At 31.0% G+C, this 6,419-nt stretch overlaps 1 non-coding gene across 1 annotated transcript; it reads left to right on the top strand.

The window, feature by feature from the left end:
• The first annotated feature begins 261 nt into the window (after positions 1-261).
• Positions 262-368, top strand: LOC121225995 (small nucleolar RNA R71). Its single transcript, XR_005923896.1, has one exon. It is a non-coding gene; the product is annotated as a small nucleolar RNA R71 (small nucleolar RNA).
• The last annotated feature ends 6,051 nt before the right edge of the window (positions 369-6,419 follow it).

The raw sequence follows: 6,419 nt of genomic DNA, 5'->3' as shown, positions 1-6,419 counted from the left end.
AAACCATCAATTTTCTTACCAAAAGCTTCAACTTGACTCGCCAACATAGAAACCGCATCAATATAAAAAATTCTAGCTGCCTTGGCAGGTTTTACTCTCGTAAATTGCCACTGAAATTTATTTAGTGCCATCTCCTCAATAAACTCTTGGGTTGCCTCAGGTGTATTATTATTCAATGTTCCATCAGCTTCTACATAAATCATCTATCTAGTTGAAGGATTCAAATCATTGTAAAAAGTTTGAACTTGGAGCCACAAAGGTAGTCCATGATGAGGACACCTTCTCAATAAATTATTAAATCTCTCTCATGCATCGTAAATTGTCTTAATATCAAATTGAACAAAAGAAGAGATGACATTCCTCAACTTAGTTGTTTTAGCTGATGAAAAATATTTCAACAAAAACTTCTCAGTCATCTGAGCCCAAGTCGTGATAGAACCTCGTGGAAATGAATTCAATCACTATTTTGCGTTGCTTCTCGAAGAAAATGGGAACAATCATAAGTGTATGGCATCATCAGTAACATCATTAATCTTGAAAGTGTCACAGATCTCTAGAAAATTAGCTAAATGAGGATTCAGATGTTCATCTTAACCCATCAAATTGAACATACTGCTGCACCATCTCAAAGTTGTTTGCATCAATAGTTGGTCTGAAATTACTCGATTCAACCCCAATCAGAATGGGTTTAGCAGTCATACATAGTCGAAGGAGTAGGATATGCAGGAGGTTGTTGATTATTTTGATTATCATCCATCTCTACAATAATATTATTTTGCTCTTGATTGTCTATTAAAATTTGTTGACCTTGCCTTGCTTTTTTAATTTCTCTACGATTTTTGTAAGTTGTCTTTTCAATTTCACTGTAAAAAAACTATTGATTCTAATGGGTTGCCTCTAGTCATAAACTAAAAGAGCCTGTAATAATCAAATAAAAGAAAAATTAGAATGTAAAAATTAAATTAAAAACAAAAAAATAAAAATAAAAATAAAAATAAAAATAAAAATAAAAATAAAATGGCTAAATTACTAAAATAAAATATTCCTAATATTCTAGTCCCTAGCAACGGCGCCAAAAACTTGATGCTTTAAAATTTCACTAAGGAAAGTGCAATTATTTATTAATAGTATAGCTACCGTGAATAAAGATATCGTTTCCACAAAGACTAGAAGTACTAGTAATTATTGTTTTTAACTTATTTACCCGAATAAATCGAGTGATTAATTAAAAACTAAATTAATTACCTAACAAACACGACAAAGAACAAATCACAAAACAATCGATTAACAACCAATAAGCAAAACAACACCTAGGAAAGAATTCACCTAGATGAAATCTATCACTACCAATCTAAATTATGCAATTTCTTTAGTTAGTAACTTGATCCATAGAAATCCCTAAATTATGCTAATATCTCTTTCAAGAGTAAGAGTAACTGACTTTAGATTGAATAATTGAAAATTTTTTTCTAATTAAAACCCCTATTATCGCATTAACTCGTGATATGGATTCCTATATTAGATTTTACTCTAATTCGTAGATTTATGTCTTCCTATTTCTAGGATTGCATGCAACTCCACTCAATTACGTAAGATCTACTCTTACACAAGGTCTATTCCTCCTCTGATTTAAGCAAATCAAACATGGATCAATAATCTAGAAATATCAAACCAAGAATTAAACACACATAATTGAGAATAAGAGTTAAGTATTTATTGCATAAAATAAAAATCAAACAAAAAAATCCATTATAGAGTTCATCTCCCCTAGGTATTTAGAAAATTAGTTCATGCTTGAAAATAAAAACATCTCAGAGACAGTATAATCGAAAATAAAAAGAAACACATGATAGTCTCCTAAGAAATTAAATACGAATCTTCAATCTTGATAGAATTCTACTTCAGAATTGGCTTCAATTGTGATTTTTTGAGCTGTTTTCTTTTCACTCCTCTCTTCTTATTTTTTTTGTCATATATACGTTTTAGAATGCCTTAAAAACCTAAAAATTGTGATTTTTCGCAATTCAGAGTGCAAATCCATAAAATTGACACGACCTACCACATGACCGTGTGGTAGCTCGTGTGAGTCACACGACCGTGTGGAATGGGTTAGCTCGTGTGACTTTTATAGGTTGCTTCGATTTTTCTATTTCCACTCGTTTTTCACTCATTTTGCTCCCAGTTGCTCTATTAAACACAAAAAACATGAATTTAAAGGATTAGGAGCATAAAATGTACAATTAACATCAAATAATAATCCAAAAACGCATTAAGAATGAGATTAAAACATATTACTTTTAGCACTTATCAACTACGTGCTGTGACTGATGAAGTATGAGAAGGAAAGCTACGAGTTATGTTTTGTGAGTTGTCTCCAAGCACTGCACACGAGAATTAGGAGAGCTACTAATTAACTAAGTGCGAGCTATCTTCAAGCAATGCAATTTTTATACTACAAGCCTGTCTACAGGTGTTTCTTATGAGTTGAGGATAGGAGTAGTGCATACGAGCTTGTTCCTATTGGTCTTGAGGCTTGTGGCTCTGCTGCAACATTGCTGTGGCATTGGGTGGACTTCAGTAGTTACCTTCAAGGATAAGATTACGTATTTTAGCATGAAAATTATGACACCCTAAACTCGATCGGGACGGACCAGCCCAAATTCGAAGCATTACATTAGCCACCTAAATGACTCTTCGGCTAACGACCATCCAAGAAACATCCCGACCTTATAACACCTCAATGCAGAAGAAAATTATGAGCCAATTTTAAAACTTTCCTAGGTAATTTAACCTATGGACATTTTTATCATTTTACAACCTATGGTAAAACTAACCCGAATTTAGATCTAAGTGTTTACCGACCTTCTTTTAGTTAAATTATGCAAGCCTAAAAATTTCAGCTTAATTTGAGTTCATTTTCTATGTCTAATTGAAGTTTTATTATAAGGGACTAAATTGTAACTTAAATAAAATAGAATACCAATTTAAAGAGACAAAAATTCAAACCCCTAAAACCCATACGGCAGTGTCCCCCAGACCGTGTGTCATTAAACGACTATGATTAAACGACTATGTTCATGTCATGAAAAAATTTTAGACCAATCTCACACACCCGTGTGGAAATCCTACACGCCTGTGTGTGATAGCTCCAGTCTCCACACGCCCGTGTGCAACCCTTCACAGGCCCATGTGGACAAGCACGTGCCCTTGTGAAAACCATTGCATGTATTTTTGTGAAAAACTCATTTTGAAACCCGATTTTGCATATTTTAATGGCCAGTTAAACCCAATTTAACTATGATTAATTAACATATATACATAAACCTTCAATTGAGTTTATTAACATCAATTAAGCCTCAATTATATAGAATTAGGCAATCAATTTCATGCATAACAAACACCGAATAAATCAAACAAGAGGCATACCTTAGTCGCTAGTAAACCACTCTATGGAAGCTTCATTTAAACAATCATTAGTATAATTTTCATGTCTCACACACAATGTTATCAATCACTGTGTTATCAAGCAACAATGCACCATAAATAATTCCATAATTAAACTCAAACATGCCTCATAATTATTAAAAAATCATCCAAAATAAAATGTCAAATGTCCAAAATCCAATTACAATCAAAATTAAACTAATTCCCGAGAGTTCCGCAATGCCTAATTACAGTATCTAAAACGTGTAATAAAGACTCTACCAAGCTTAAATCTCTTGGAACTCTCTTGCTCGGCTCCTCAGCCCCTCAAGCCCGATAATTATCTGCACAAATTGTAAGGGTGTGAGCTTTAAAAAGCTTAGTGAATGTTAATAAAAACGACTAGTAAATCAACATCCAAATCATGCTTAAATCACATCCAATCAATCACCAATTATCAGCCATAATAATGAAACATGTCAATTTAATTTCCATATGCTTTATCAATATCAAGAATCAATTATTCATGGCTTACAAACATCGAAAGATATAAAAATAATCACACATAAATATATTGACATACACTTCTCATGGCTTAATCGAGTGATCATACACCGAATAAACGGATCTCTGAACTCCCACAAATATCAAATACAGACCACCGAGTTGAGTGGGCCGAAGCACATGCTCCCTTATAGTGCCTCAAATAACCCAATGAGTGGAGACTCATGCTCAACACTCCTTTATCTACTTTAAACAAATCAGTCCACCTAGAGCCATATGCTCACAATGTCACAAATAAAAGTGAGTACTCACAAATGCTATGGCATGCCAACTATATCCAATGAATCCACCATGCATGTTGCTAATATATTTAGTCAAACATAGCATATAAATCAGTCATTATTGTGCTCAATTTAATGTGACAAAATGCTTATGTGTAACATGTAACATAACCATTTAACATCCAATTAAATCAAGCATTTCATTTGCCATTTTCCAATGTTCAATTACCAATGGTAACACCAATATATCATGATCAAAAACTCCAATAACCATTCTCTAATAATCAATATTATTAGCCTACTTAAATTGCACAAAATCACCTAAATTCTTACTTATCATTATTCAATAAAATTCAACTATTGTACATATAATATCAATCTTGCAAAAATTAGTCATTCCACCATAATTAATAAATTGAAATAATCAATTAAGCTACTAATTAAAAATAAATAAGAGTCAATTTTCCAAATCGCCTTTAGAAACACTTACCACACAATTTATTCTACCACAAACAAGTGATCAACCAAGCAAATCCAAGCTTCAATTTAGGTTAACTTGGTCCTCTTCAAGAATCGGAGCTTCAATAGTGATAAAGTAGACATTACCACCTTTCTAATGCTATAATAAAAGTAAATTTTAATTAATTATACTAATCAAAATCCTATCACAAAGATACCTTACCGGATTTGAAACATCAAGTCAAAAACTTGATTCCTCACAAAATCGATCTCTCCAGCCCTCCTAAACAATTTCAATCATCAATTCTAGACCAAATACACTAATACTAGGCATCAATTTCATCTTTAAATCAATTTCACAAAATTCTAAAAAATCGGTTCATGAATATTATGAAATTCAAATTTCTTTAAATTACCTCGCAAATCATGTTTAATCTTAATAAATAAGATCAAAAACCTTTTAGTAGATCCATTTTGAGTTGGAACATCCATCGATTTGTGAATTTTCTCTCAAAATTCAAGATCCACCATTAAAGAGCCATATGTTCTTCGAAGAAGACATTGATAAAAATCCTTTAATTGACTCTCAAATCATGTAAAAATGTTTCTAATCATCATAAAAATAAGTTTAGGATTGAACATTACATTTGATTTGCTCTAAATTCATTGATTGAAAAATCTTGATTCAAGAAACTTGAGAAATTTCAAAATATTTATGGCTACTTTTCAGAATAATTTCGGGTGAATTGAGAGAGTATTTTGAGAAGGAAATTGGTTGGATCTATTCTCTGGTGACAGATCTTTAAAATAATGCAAAGAAAACAAAATTTAAAGCTCTCTAATATGATGTAAAATGTGTGAAAAGTAGGATAGATACATTAGTTTTAAAACTGAAGCCACCTACTAGAAATTTAAAAATTGGGAAATTTGCCTAATGGTCACTCCCACATTTCCCTTACTTTACCATTTAATCATTTCCCTCCAAAATTCTAAATTTTAAGGTTTATTTGCCATATAAATACTCTAAAACTTCCTTTGTTTTACAATTAAAAATCCTATTTAAGTAATATTTTTGTTTTACAATTAAATCCTATTTAATTAATATTTAATTACTCAAATTACCCTCAATAAAAATTATTTTAAAATTATTTTTCAAATCAAATTGATTATTTCCACTAATAATTATTTAAAATCTTTAAAATTAATTTTTCAAAAATATTTATATATATTTTTAATTTTTCGAATTATTATTTAATTGATTTTAGATGAAATTAACCTCTTAAACTAAATTAAAAATTGCTAGAAAACTTATAAATTCCTAGTTTCACACTCGAAACCTGAAAAATATATCCGAAACTACTAGACTCAATTTAGGGATATTACCAAAATTTACCAAAAATGTAATATTCACGTAAAACCTTTCAATATCTAATATTCAACAGAATATACAAAAAAATAGCTACTAAACAGTTATCAATCCCTCTTTAACTTGCCCGAAATCTAAGCTGAAAAGTATTTAAATAACGCTATACATTAGTGTTATCATACCCCAAACTTAATTCATTGCTCATCCTGAGTGATGACACTATCCAACCTAGTTAATATGACCCAAACAACACTAGACTGGCATCAAAGACTTAAGAATAAAAAAATACGATTACACAGAATTAATTTTCCCAAATGGTCTTGTATCAGTGATATTATACTCTCAAATAAATTTTGCAAACGTTTAACTTATGTGCATTTGTAAAC

The sequence above is a fragment of the Gossypium hirsutum genome, chromosome D13 (assembly GCF_007990345.1).
Source record: "Gossypium hirsutum isolate 1008001.06 chromosome D13, Gossypium_hirsutum_v2.1, whole genome shotgun sequence".
NCBI classification, from domain to species: domain Eukaryota; kingdom Viridiplantae; phylum Streptophyta; class Magnoliopsida; order Malvales; family Malvaceae; genus Gossypium; species Gossypium hirsutum.
This window is presented reverse-complemented; position numbering and strand designations above follow the sequence as displayed.